This window comes from Lynx canadensis, chromosome D2 (genome assembly GCF_007474595.2).
Source record: "Lynx canadensis isolate LIC74 chromosome D2, mLynCan4.pri.v2, whole genome shotgun sequence".
NCBI lineage: Eukaryota > Metazoa > Chordata > Mammalia > Carnivora > Felidae > Lynx > Lynx canadensis.
In genome coordinates, this window is record NC_044313.2 from 17,989,581 (window position 1) to 18,004,329 (window position 14,749).

Consider the following 14,749-nt stretch of genomic DNA (forward strand, 5'->3'; position numbering starts at 1 on the left):
GGGTCAAACAAATCTGGATTCGAACTCCCACTTCCTTTCACATATAAATACTGCTGAAATGGGTACAACTGTGTTCAGAGATACAAGGAAATCATCACTATGATGCCAGAATAAACCAAAGAAGTAGGCCAAAAAAGTTAAGAATATAGTTTTAAAAGTCAGTTACTATAGAATTTTCAGGGACATTGACCTTTAGATGTAAATTCTAGTATTACACAATTTGGGCAGTTACATATGGAGAAACAAAAAAATAGAAAATTAGGTTTTTACAAGCATCTTGCCTTTTCATGGTATTCACAAATAGAATCTCTCTTTTTCTCTCTCTTGCTGTTATGTTTCGAGAGATTATGATGAAATAATTTTTCAAGAATAGATTTTAGGCACTTTTATACACAGATAAAATTCTTTTTTAATTTTAAAATTAAACAGTAATATTTTGGGAAATTCAGAAATGGGAAACTTATCTATAATGTTAATATTCTTACAAAGTTATTTCTATTGTCCTCATATAGTCTGTTTTACTCTTCTAAACTGAAAGAGAAAAAAAAAATATTGACCACCATTCTTCTAATAAGTAAAATAGTCTACTCCTTCTTACACATCATAAAGAGGGCCCATGAGGCTGAACCACATGAACACTGGGACCATGCGCCCATACAATGTATCTAGTATTTCCTGGTGTTGTAAGATGAAGTAATTTATTAGTCTGATCTTTTTGACAGCCAAATAAAAGTTCACATCATTCTTTTCGGAATGACTTAGAGGCACCAAGGGAGGAAGAGCGAAGAAAGGAAGAGGAAGTATCCATTACTAGGGCATTTCCAGTGCCAAAACCTGAGCAAGATGCTTTAGACAGACATGGGTCCTGTCAGTTACTGGGGAGGCCCAATTATTGACAGTGGTGACATAAAAGTTAGGAAGGAGAAGCCAGGTCTGCAGCAGTGACAAGATCACACTGTGGATATTTAGCAAATATGGAGACTGCTCTGATTGCAAGGTACTTAAAAAAAAAAAAAAGCTTATTTTAGAAGTTTTAGATTTGGTTAGGTTAGTACGGAGAATTCCCATATATTTAATACCCACTTTTTCCTATTATCAATACCTTACATTACCGTAGTACCTTTGTCACCGTTAGTGAGCTAATATTGCCGAGTATTGTCAGCTAATGTCCCTACTTTATTCATATTTCCTTAATTTACGTCTAATGTCCTCAGACATTTGTCTGATGTTTCAGGATAGCAGGATCCATCCAGGATACCATATTACGTTTAGTCACCGTCTCCTTAGGTTCCTCTCGTCTGTGACGTTTTGCAGTGTTCTTGAAGCACATACTTTAGAAATGGTATAAATAAATTTGCTGACTTGTATCTATTGTCAACACTCTAGATGAAAACACATGTAGCGGAATTATCTTTTGTTATAGATCTAAGGAATATAAATTTGAGAAGTGAATAGCGATAAACGCCTGCTAGAAAAGAAAGCAAATGATATTGACTCTTTCCTGGGTCTATTCAGAACATAGATAAGAGAAAGTTTCATTTGTCAGAAATCCTAGATTACATCCACTGACCTGACCCATAAGCCCTCTACTCCTTCACCTCGCCCCATTGTTTTCTACCGGCCAGGGCTTTTTAACTGATTGATTATGAGGCAGTAAAGTGGGCAAGGAATAAATGATACGGCAGGAGGGGAAGCTGTCCACGTGCGTTCGTACAAGTTGTGACTGGAAGGTGGTTGTCCATTTGGAACCAGGGGTCCTATTCCCCTCACATCCGGGTGACACCATCCAACCAGTCCTTGCCAGCGAAACGCACGCAGAACCGACGTGCATTGCTTGCTGCCGACAGAGGTGGGAAAGTGGGTGGGCCTCCTCCACGCTGGCTTTGCCCGGTCGCTGGCAAAACGTAGAGGACTCCGAAGCCTCCGTGCAGGGCAGGGCCACGAAGCGGGAGAACCCTCGATTTCTGAATCGCCACCTGAAAGGCTGTCTGCCCACTAGGAACACTTGCGCTGGACTGTTCGAAGCAGTGAGCAACATGCTTGACTGCAGCCGGCCGCTCGGGAACCTGGGGTTTACTTGTCACAGCAGCTGGTGCTACCCTGCAAAGCAGCACAAATGGCAACTACCATTTCTGAGCACCTATGGTGGACTTAACAGGCAATGGGTGTTTTGTACAGTTTGCCTCATTTAAGTCTCACAGCAACCTCCACGTAGAAGACCTGCAGAAGTTTTAGGTGTTAGGAAACGGAGGGTAGACAAGTCTAAGGAACTTGCCCAAGGTCTCCCAGTTATTATGCGGTAACCAAGACTTGAACTTGTCTAGTTACAAAGCTCCACGAACATTCCAGTTTGCTTCACTGCAGGTGAAAGACAGGTGATCTGACTTGGCTCTTGGATTAAAAAGTAATTCTTATGCATTTTATATGCATAGATTTTTTTTTTTTAGCCGCAAAGGAGAGCAAACATTATACATGTGGTCACCCTACTTTTTGTGTGTTAGATATGAAGTCCTATTTTATAAAGGGTGGGTGTGAGACGATTAGTTTACTTGAATTTGTTAGCATTTTCCATATAACCAAGACGCTGTTATACAAAAATGCCGAAGAGAAAGATACACTTTGCCTTTGTAACCTGCTGATACTCTTACGGTGTTTAATTTGAGCAGAGTCCAGGAACTCAGGGAAGGCACGAAAGAGCTGTTCCTCCATGCGGTATACAGTTAACAAAGGAGAGAACAGAAAGACTGACTTGTTCTCACAACAGTATGAATTTAAAGAACTATATGGGGTGTGTATTCTACAGGAAGCCCGAGTAGGAAGAAAAATGAAACACTATACCTTGCACACAGCAATAAAAATGAGGGGACTCATTGTAGTAAGAAAATTCACAGCTGGCAGGCGATATCAGTGAGGCAATAGATACTTGGTCCATCTTCAAGCTTACCTTTTAGGGTCATAGTGTTTTAAAAAGAGGTCTCCTTTTTATATTAACAAAGTCACTCCAGTCAATCTCTTTAACTCATCCCACATGAAAAATCTGGATGACTTTGTAAAAGTTCTGTGCTTACACCAGGGAGAAAAACTGGTGCATCCTTTAAAGTTGTGCAGCTTTCTTATTATGAGAGTTTTGTTTGTTTGTTTAGAGAATAGGTCCGGGTCTGAATCATCCACAAGTCTGTCCAGAGCATTGAACAGTATAGATAATTATAGACAATTTATAGATATGTTAATGAGGAAGAGGGACGCAAAAAACATTGATTCCTTCATGAAACCAAATGAAACTTAATATCCACTCTGGTTGGTAAAAATAGATAGCATTTGGGGAAGTATCCAGGGGAACAGTCAACTCAGTCTGAACCAAAATTTCCATTCTGGATAAATTAATTTATCAATTGATTCAATGAGATAACAGATGTAAAAAGAGTCTGAAAATTTCAAAGTCAATTATACAGTGTTACTCTTTTTTTTTAATTTTTTTTTAACGTTTTATTTATTTTTGAGACAGGGAGAGACAGAGCATGAACGGGGGAGGGTCAGAGGGAGAGGGAGACACAGAATTCGAAACAGGCTCCAGGCTCTGAGCTGTCAGCACAGAGCCCGACGCGGGGCTCGAACTCACGGACAGTGAGATCGTGACCTGAGCCGAAGTCGGACGCTTAACCGACTGAGCCACCCAGGCGCCCCTACAGTGTTACTCTTAATATGAGCATTATTTTCAGCACATAATAACAAAGTATTTAAAAATTACAAAATTGGGTTAAAAATGACCCAAGTTTATAATTTACAGCATTAAAAACCTCCATATTATATTAAAAAAAATAATTACACATCTGACTATTAAAATGGATGGGGTAACTGGGAAGGTTACTCTGAAATAATAAAAAGTTTGAGGGAAAATGTTTTCAAAACAAATGTTACCACTTTCAAGTATACTTAATAACTAAGGTGAACGTTAGATACGCCATAGGACACACTCTAGAAATTCTCACAAGCCATGTATTTGCCCAAAGCCTGATTTTGCTCATGGTTTACCCACTTCTCCTTCCTCCTTCTGTATTTATTCCATAAGGTCCATCTCTCCCAAGTCTTTCCCTGACACGATGAAATGGACTTAATTACTTCCTGCATCTTGCTTTGAAAACACGAATCATGCTTATTATGGGGATTTAGAGCTATGTATTTCCCTGGTAGATATTTTGCCAAGATATTCCAGCTTATTACAGAAACTTACTATTCTAAGTGCTTAGGACAGTGCTGCGGTCTGTTCCTTTCTAAATTATATAAAATCTGTTTTCCCTTTCAGGCGGGTTGAATATCTACCCTACCCTATTCCCAAATACAAATTTTGCTAATAATATTAATGGAAGTCAGTATTTTCTTGCTATTTCAGAGATCAGCTTAGCTCAGTCCAGGGCTAATGAACCCTGACTCTAACTTCTTAGGGCCCAATAACTGTTTTCTGAATAAATGTTAGGGCTCTGCTGTGCTCTTTTCGAGTGCCACATATTGCAAAGAGCATTGAAAGTGGAAATAAACAAAAAGAAGGGCCCCTGGGTGGCCCAGTCAGTTAAGCGTTTGTCTGGCTTTTGGTTTTGGCTCAGGTCACCATCTCACAGACCGTGAGTTCGAGCCCCACGTCGGGCTCTGCGCTGACAGTGTGGAGCCTGCTTGGGATTCTCTCTCTCCCTCTCTCTCTGCCCCTCCCAGGCTCATGCTTACACACATGCTCTTTCTCTCTCTCAAAACAAATACATAAACTTAAAACAAAAAGAAATTGGAAATGCAGAAAACTAGCTCCATTTTAAAGGCGTATTTTATGTGGACATAAATATCTACCTTTTAATGTGGATCAGGACCTTAGGCAATCAATTGTGATGAGACTACCAACATGGAGGATAATGGCAGGATTACTCAACAACCCGCTTATTTTTCCTGCAAAAGGGGCAGTCTTCAAAAAACTTCCTCGTCTGGCTTTAGGGTGGTTTCGTCTCTCTAAATAAATAGATATTTATTTAACTATGACTTAGAGTTTATACCTCAAGATGCAAAAGGGCAGCACAGTGCCATACATGAATGGTGACCCACCATGACAGTCTCTTTGATAATGACTTTAGCTGGAAAAATATATTCTTCAATAAGAAAATTATTTTTTAATGTTGACTTTGTTCTCTTTCGGCGATGCTGGAAAACATTGTAGCCCAACAGGAAATACAGGCAAAAGCTTCAAATGTAGAGCACACACACACAAAAAACATTTTTAAAGCTCATGCCCATCAAGTTTTCCACTTGATATAAGTCGTATACAAAGTCTTAGTCCAATGTGAACCCATGCTGTGAAAATTCTGTAGCACCCACCTCAGAAAATTCTGTTAAATACATAAACACTGCTGAAAAGAAAACTTCTGGGCACTAGAAGTCAGACTCAAAGGGAAAATAAACCTGATTAAAAAAAATCCCAAGGAAAGTTATATAAGTACAGTGCAACAAGGTCATAAGCTTAACGGTCCTCACTGTAATATTTGAAAGTAAATTGGCATTTTAGCGATCTGCTTTGGTCGTCATTCTTTTTCTCAACTCAACAGAGATGCAACAGAATAAGAATGGCTTCACGTGTCATCTTACAAACCAAATGGAAAAGTTATAGGCATTACGGGGTAAGACACCTTTAAAAATGAGTATAATACTTTTTAATGGATTAAAAATGAACACTATGAATTCACTTGGACCACCTAAGGAGAAGGTTCTCCAAATAGGGTATAAATGACATCCTTTTCTTAACCACTATGGAGCTCACCAATATTTCAGAGAACCTCACAAAGCAAATTTAAGCGTAACTCGAAAATATTCTTCAAGAGCTTCACCCAAATGACAACCTCCCCTGTTCTTTTCAGAGCAGAACCACAGCTTTTTGAGATGTTGGACTTTAACAGGGTTGTAATTATAAAGTAAGTGATAATGGCACATTAAAAGTGATTATTTTACCACTGGGTAGACTGCTTAAAAACTTGCAGGACATGGTCAAGTAATTCCTATCAGCATTAAAAAAAAAAAAAAAATGCGTGTTCAAGCAAAGGGATCTTGAAGATTCTGAGGGCGTAACCACATACTCCAACAACCAAAACAATGAATTTCTTTTTCTTTTTAAAAATTTTTTTTAACGTTTATTTATTTTTGAGACAGAGAGAGACAGAGCATGAACGGGGGAGGGGCCGAGAGAGAGGGAGACACAGAATCGGAAGCAGGCTCCAGGCTCTGAGCCATCAGCCCAGAGCCTGACTCGGGGCTCAAAATCACGGACCGTGAGATCATGACCTGAGCTGAAGTCGGACACCCAACCAACTGAGCCACCTAGGCGCCCCAAAACAATGAATTTCTAGCGATAATTTTTTTCTGCCAAAAAGTAAAATATTTCTATAGAAAAATATTTTCCCTAAAATATTTTTGGGGATAAAGTAGATGGTTAATATCAATCCAAATTTATAATCCCATTTTCTGTTCCTATATTATAGAACAACATACAGTGTTAATTTCATACTGTTGCAATAGTATGGACATGGGAGTGCCTTTCTGAATTCCAATCTGTGCCTACACAAAACTACTTAAATTAAAAAATCTGAATCAGTCTTTATAGGTATAACATCATCTATTCAGATAACCCAGGACTGGGATATCTTGTCTTTCTAGTTCTGCATCCCCGAAGCATCTGATACTCTCAGCAGAGCTCAATGAAATCCTGTTAAAAACGTGAAGTACAATGTGCACCTTCTTTTATATAATGTATATCATTCCCACTAAAATTACAGAATCAGAAATTTATTCTTCTACCAACTGATAACAGCTCCAAGAGCAAGAAACTTACAGTTAATACTTTTTGGATCTACTTTCCAAGAAGTCTTATAAATGACTTACCAGTAAATGGAGACAGAGACAGAAAAAGAAAAACTTTCTTATATTTTGTGCAGGAGATATTAGCTCAGTTTCAAGCTAGCTTACAACTTCAAAAATAGTTTTATGTATTACTTTGTATTATTGTGCATTGTTTTATCCATCAATCTTTTCTGTAGATGATAAATTAATATATTTGATGATCTGTGTTTTTGAATATAATTATTACACTGTACCCAGCAATGAACACTCAAAAGATTTCTTGAAGAGAATAAGGGAGGAAAAGAGGAAGGAGAAAAGAGAAGAAAGAGGTTAATAATAACAATGAGGAACAGGTAGAAGATTAAGAAAATGTCAGGAGACATGAAAAAGAAAACCCTGAAATGATAAAGAAAAGGGCTACCTTCAGTTTTATAAAAAAACTTTGTTTCGATAGATACTTCCAAGACTGATTAAAATTTCAAAATGAGGGGGTGCCTGGGTGGCTCAGTCGGTTAAGCATCCGACTGGCTCAGGTCATGATCTCATGGTTCATGAGTTCTAGCCCCACGTAGGGCCCCATGCTGACAGCTCAAAGCCTGGAGCCTGCTTTGGATTCTGTCTTCCTCTCTCTCTTCCCCTCCCCCACTCACACTCTGTCTCTGTCTCTCTCTCTCTCTCAAATAAATAAACATTAAAAATTTTTTAAAAGTTCAAAATGAATTCTACAGTGAGTTGATTAAAATAATAGTAATAATAATAAGGGAAATTGAAAGACAGTATTAAGAACCAAAAGACAGAATGTGATAAAACTGGAGTATTGTGGACTTCTACTTCACAATCCTCCTATAACTCCTTGAAACTCTCTGGAAAACTCCATCAGTAGTTCAGTCAAGACTCTGAGACAATCAAAGATGCAAAGGAAGGGACTGCATATCTCAAATGCACTTGTTCTGATTCTTTTAAAAGTTCTGAACACGAAACACATTTGGTTTGATTTTTAAAAGGTAAGCTGATACTTGATTGATTGCTTTTCTTGTATGAACTCAAAAAAAGATGTAGGCAAAGTAGACAAAAGTGGTGTACATAGCTTATCTTATTCTCATGAAAATGCTATAATTCTAAGAATTATTTGTTTCCCAGAAGAAAAAAAAAAGTGCTCCATATGTTTCTCTGCCTTACTCTATTAGGACAAATATATTCAGATTTTGATGAGGGAAAATCATAAAGAGCAAAAATAACCTGAAAATATCATGTAAAACAGGTCTGTGGAAGTATAGCCCTAAAATGGGGACTATCTGCAGCTTAAAATTAGGTAAGAATTACATAGTTTTGAAATAAAATCTATTTTTTTAATTAAAAAAATATTTGCAAGGGGTATAAACTTTGGAAAAAGGGCACAGACCGTCAGCTACAAAGTGGATATGGCTTGAAGATCTACCAATGGTGACCACAGTCGATGGTACTGTATTATATAACTGGAACTTGCTTTTTTTATATATATATAGAGAGAGAGAGAGGAGGTAAGGAGGGAGACAAATATGTGAGGATATGTTAATTAACTAGATGGTGAGAATCCTTTCACAAGAGAGAGAGAAAGAGAGCAAGTGAGAGAAAGAAAGAGACAACAAGAATCCTCATAGAAAAGAACTAGGACTCCAAGAAAACCCTCGAACAGAAATGGAAGAATCTCCTGTGTCACTTCTACAACAAATATGGCCTGGATAGAAAATATGTATTTTATGAAAAGAACTTATAAATACGTGAACATTGGTAGTACGCTTACGCAGAACATCTATCTTTGCATTTCCCTGATAAAACAAGACACACAGGAAATTGTGATGAATATACCATTCGTTTAAAAATGACGTAAGTAGTGTTAGGGGCACCCGGGTGGCTCAGTCGGTTGAGCGTCCGACTTCGGCTCAGGTCATGATCCCGCGGTCTGTGAGTCCGAGCCCGGCATCGGGCTCTGTGCCGATAGCTCGGAGCCTGGAGCCCGTTTCGGATTCTGTGTCTCCCTCTCTCTCTGACCCTCCCCCGTTCGTGCTCTGTCTCTCTCTGTCTCAAAAAAATAAATAAACACTAAAACAAATCATTTAAAATAAAAAAATAATAAAATAAAAATAATGTAAGTAGTGTTAAATATAGGGAAAAATGTATTTTGAGAAAAATAAAGTGTCATAATGAGTCTCTTTTGGGTTAGTGGATAGGTTACTAGCTGTTCTAGTTGCCAAGGAATGCCTATTCGTATTTGCCTAAACAAAGTAAGATAAAGAATTATTACAGCTCCTCAGCAAGACCCTCATATACAATGCCACCAATATCAACAGACACTACCACATGTATTACTCCATAGGAAGTGTAGGTGTTAACTAGACATAGCTACCTGCCTAAATTTTTCCACGCAGGTTTAGATATACATGACCTACACATGTATGTGAGATTCAACGACATGGCTATTATCCAGTTCAAACAGGCACAGACTAAACGCTAACACTGGTAAGTGGACATCTAACTTAATTCTGAGGTGCACAAGTGTCTTGGCTGATCTTGTTAAAATGTAGATTCTGATTCAGTAGGTCTGAAATGGGACCCAAGATCCTGCGTTTCTAATAAGCTCCCAGGGGCTGTTGCTGGTTCTGAGCCCCACTTTGGGTAGTAAAGAACTGATACATTTCCTCTTGAGACTATACAAGATTAAGCTAAGAGATAATGTATGTTTATATTCAGAACCTACCTAAAGTGAAGATTTCTAGAGGAAAAAGGACCCATACTTTTGTGAGATAATTTTAAACATCTTTCTACATACATTATTTCATTTATGCCTTGTGTAAGCTCTAGGAAATAGGTATCATTATCATCTTTTTTCAAATAAAATATCATCAGAAACTTGGTTTCAAGTTCAGATTTATAATTGCAGTGTCCACCACCAATAGCACAATGGACAAGCCATTGTATGTGCTGAAGCCCACCCAGGTCCAAGAACTAGTAAGTCTCCATTTGAGGGGACGTGGTATCCTTAAGAAGGAATCTTTGGGATCTTAGGCCAATTGTTAAGGAAGTTAATGACAGATTTCAAGCTACTTGCCCCTGAATGGCTTTTAAAATGACTTATAATTTCTCCCATATCTTTACCATCAAATCCTTCTATTCATTTCAATTAGTAAAAGAACCATATCTGGGATTACTGTAAACATTTCCTAACATGTCTCCTTGTTTCCATTCCTTTGCCACTCGACCCCTACAATCCCTGTTTTCTACAATTCAGATCAGGCCACTTGTCTGCTGAAAGCTCTCCAATGACATCACACTCTAAAAGTCAAATTCAGGGTTCCTTCCCATGCCCTGGGGCCCCACAGATTCTGTACCCCATCTGGCTCTGACCTAATCATGTACCATGACTGCTTGCCTACTTTGAGGCAGCCATCTTGGTCTTCTGTTGCCTGGACATCTCAAACGTCTTCTCATTTTAGAGTCTTTGTGTTTGCTCTGCCCTCTTGGGATCCTCTGCCCCAAGTCTGCTTATTGATGGCACCTTTGTACTGTTCAAGACTCAGCTTACAACGCATCTCTCTGGGAAGTCTTTCCTGACTAGACAGCCTAAGATAGCCTTCATCAGTTACTCTTCAGTACCTTGCTTCATTTTGCCACTATCTGAAATGTACTAGTCCATTCATTTATCAGTTCAACAAAATGCCTGAATCATTCTGCCCCCAAACCCTGTCTCCATACACAAGTTGCCTGGGAACAGGGATCTTGGCTATCTCGATGCTACTGTGTCCTCAGCACATGACACACAGTATTCAATAGTTTTAGAATACGTTACGTGAAAGGGAACTTAATAGATGTGAGAACATGACATATTTGGACTACAACAGATCACTTTGGAAAATCTAGGTATGTGGGACCCATTCGTACCTAAGTGCGGTCTATTGGTTAAGAGCATGGAATCAGACAGTCTGACTGTACTACTTCCTAGCTTGATTATAAGTGTGGGCAAATAACCTCTCTGTACCTGTTTTTCTATCTGTAAAATGAGAAAAGAGTAATGACTGCACAGGGTTGTGGTGAGGATTAAAGAGATAACGAAGGCAGAAGACTGAGAAAGAAAACATTGCATTATTTCTACGTATATCCAATCACTAGTCCATGGTGGGGAACCTGCAGGGACCTGAAGGGAGGATGGAGTACCTTTTCTTCACAGCAGAAGACTGGCAAAAATAGAGCACCTTGTAAGGAGATCAATGACCAAATGGAACACCAGAGCTGGGTGGCTTGCTGTGGCTCCCGGCCGAAGGAGTGCGGACTCATAATACTTAGATACTCAGGGATGGCAAGAGCAAGGTTAATAACTGGTACAGCCTACTCTTCAAAGATGTGAGGCTACTAACTGTAGGAAGACACTCTCATGGTTCCGGAGACGTACTGGCAGGTGCATTTGGGCCCATTTAAGGTACAGGGTGGGATAGTCATGACTATCTCCAACTATCTGCTTACCTATTGAAAGGAAAGAGTGAGCCTTGCATTTCTGCCCTTGTGTAATTTCTCTTTCAACCTATTTTGTTTATTAACCATACAGTGTCCACTAGTTTTGTGCCTGTTGTAATTCTGGGATAATTTACTGCAAAGGAAAGAAAAATCATATTTTCAGACTAAAGGGCAGATGACTCAGAGTTTTAAGTCCCTGACCTCAAACAAAATGGTTATCTCCACAGCTAAGAGGCATACTTGATTATTAGCAGGAAATGAAAAAAGGAAGAGTCCCTTTTTATTCACAGATTTTAGGACAAGAACTTATAAGAAATGTCAAACCAAGACAAGCCAATGGCTCATACAACCACCATGGTGTTTCATCTTTGATGGTCACTCTTAAGGTAGTTTGTTAATGAGTCTGATAACTGTCCCTCTTGATATTAGTCTTAGACTAACATGTCCTACCATCAGCTCTTTAGTTTAATATCATTTACTCTCCCATCTGCCTCTTTTCTAAATAGAGCTGTTCGATTAACTTGTAATCTCATAAATTTTCTCAAAAAGGAAGGGATCCATGAAAGAAACTTGATTGGTATTAAACTCAATATATATTAAGGTATAAACGGCACTTAGAAATAATCATGTACTTTTTCTCAGACCAAATGCATTCTGGACATGTGTTCCTCTGCTGAGTAGCTGTTCTTAAAGTCACAATAACTGCCAATTTGACAAAATAAATGATTCAAGAACTGTAGGAGATGAGTTTCATTATTTGCTAGGAGGATACTAGTGGTCAAACTAATATGCTTTCCATTCTATTTACATATAATTGATCATATATAATAATCGAACTTTCTCTTACGATATTTGCCAATAATAGTCATCAAGTTAATGAATAGAAAAGTTTACAGATTTTTGTTGAAATCTCTTGCCAATAATTTTGAAAGATGACCACTTTCGCTGACAGTAACATATAAAGATGATGACTTTTACAGAGCCCTCGTTACTTTCTAAGAACCTGAATATATATGATCTCATTTTACTTTATAACAACCTTCTGGGATTCATAGAATCTGGTGTCAGGTTTCCATTTTACAAATACAAAAACATGCACAGAGAAGTTAAGTGATTTCTCAAAGTCACAGAGCTGATTAATTACCAGCCCAAATGATGGAGTTGTTCCCTCTTTCTCCAATTCAGCCGATCAGACAATAGTTCCTAGATTTTGTGGAAAAGTAAAATTTCTAAAAACATTTCAGAGGACCCAAATAGCATTGCCAATTTTGTTATTTTTCTGGGTAGAGAGAAAATAAATATATAACTTCCACCTACTATTTATATCACATCATAAAACTAGCCTGTCTTTTATCACTCCAAAATAGAAAAAACATCATCTGAGAAAAAGTGTAGTCCTTTTAATTAATAAAATCTGCCTTATGAAAAAATCACTACTTTGTAATTTTTTTCTCATTTTGCTGTGGCCTGGTGAAAACTCCTGTTGTGGTCAAAGAACTATTAGACCAATACTTGGAAACCATTCCCCTCTTCTCTGCTCTTTCAAGTCATACTAGCTTTTCTACTGCTTTTCCTCCTTGCATTTCACAGTCTTTAAGAAAAAGAAACCAATACATGCTAAAAGTTTTTCCTTTTGAAAGACGTTGTTCTACCAATACTATAACAAAATGATCAGCATCATAAATTTACATCACAAGCAAAACACAAAACTGCTGGCTGACTAGGCCTGACCAGGGTGAGGGCTACATGGGAAGCAGCAAATGCAGAAAGAACATGGCGCCCATCACAATGACTTTTTCCTCACGTTACTTTAGGAAGATGCAAGGACAGGACAAAGGCTTTGTGCCTGCCTTTGTGCCTGCTTTCTCATTTCTCACTCCACTTTCAAACTCAAGAAAATGAATTATCGTGATGACTCTTATCTAGGCAAAGGCTGTACCATATCTGTCATTACCCACAAAGCCCACCCTGGTCCTCCTCCCAGACTTGGTTTTATAGTCTGCAAGAACTTCCCAAGCATTATATGACAAATAGATACCTAATTTTACAAAACTTTATAATCTACCATTGTATTCTACCAAAAAGTCCAAGGGGATGGAGGTAGGTTTTGGGGATACTCTTAAAGTGACCTTCTTCCATGTTGACTACATTGATAAGCTGATGTGAATGTTGTATTTTAGCACACATCAAAAGGAATCACCATCAAATTCCATTCAATCTTATCATCTCGATCAATGTATGATCCTCTAGTATCTGTGATCTTCTTTGATAACTTCCTTAAGCTTTGGGATGGAAATACATGAATGGTATAGTGAAAGAGAAAAGGTAGTCCAATCAGACAAATCAAGCCCTGTGATCAAGTGTCAAAGCAAGAATATGCCCAACCCAACCCAGTCCCATGTGGAAAGAGACTCACCAATGGGATGTTTTGTCAAAGAAAGTCCTTAGATGTTCAGAATGCATAGGGATACCTTCCCCAAAGATGTCAAAGTAACAATTTTTAAAAATTCCTTAAATGTATACAAATTTTAACCACAATAAAATTATTTTCTGCGAATAAAGTGCCTGTATATCATCAAATGACTACAAATTAATATAACATTTATATTTGTATAGTTTTATGAGTTTTATGTTATATAAAACATTTTCACATATGGGATCATATCTTAGGATTTTTTTGTTTTGTTTTGCTTTAGAGAGAGAGTGTGCAAGTGGTGGGGAGGGCAGAAAGGGGGGTGGTAGAGGGAGAGGGAGAGAATCTTAAGCAGGCTCCACGCCAAGTGCGGCCCAACATGGGGCTGCATCTCACAATCCTGAGATCGTGACCTGTTCTGAAATCAAGAGTTGGACGCTTAACCAACTGAGCCATCCAGGCACCCCTTATTTCTTAGGAATGTTCTGAGACATATAATATTATTTCCATTTTATTGAAGTAGATACTGAGACTACGAGGTTATGTGAGTTGCTCAAGGTCACACACACAAGAGCTAGAACCAGTCTGGTCCTTTGACCTCACCTTCAGGGCTCTTTCTGTTATTGACATTCTTCACCAGGGCAGTCACTTCTAAAGTTGAGCCCAAGGACAAAAGGAACAAGTGAAAGGTGGTTTTTATTCCAATCAGGGCAGAAAGCCAATCTATTAATAATGTTAGAAAGAAGGGCTGCCCCACTGTTAATGAATCTGGAAGGGTTACAGTTTTTTTTAGTATTCTCACCATTACTATAATGCCAATGCCATTTGTTTTGTTCTGATTCAGTTCCCTAGACCTCATCACATAGTAATAAGCCAATATAGGATAGCCATGAACCCAGGTCAAGAAAAAACACCAGCCATTCACAAAAACAAATCTTTGGAATTATTTTCATTATACCTGCTCTTCTAAAATAAACATTT

General features: G+C 38.3%; 1 protein-coding gene across 7 annotated transcripts in view; it reads right to left on the reverse strand.

Annotated features, from left to right (window-relative positions):
• VTI1A (vesicle transport through interaction with t-SNAREs 1A) overlaps positions 1–14,749 on the reverse strand; it is a 348,726-nt gene that overhangs the window by 243,264 nt on the left and 90,713 nt on the right. The window lies entirely within an intron of this gene.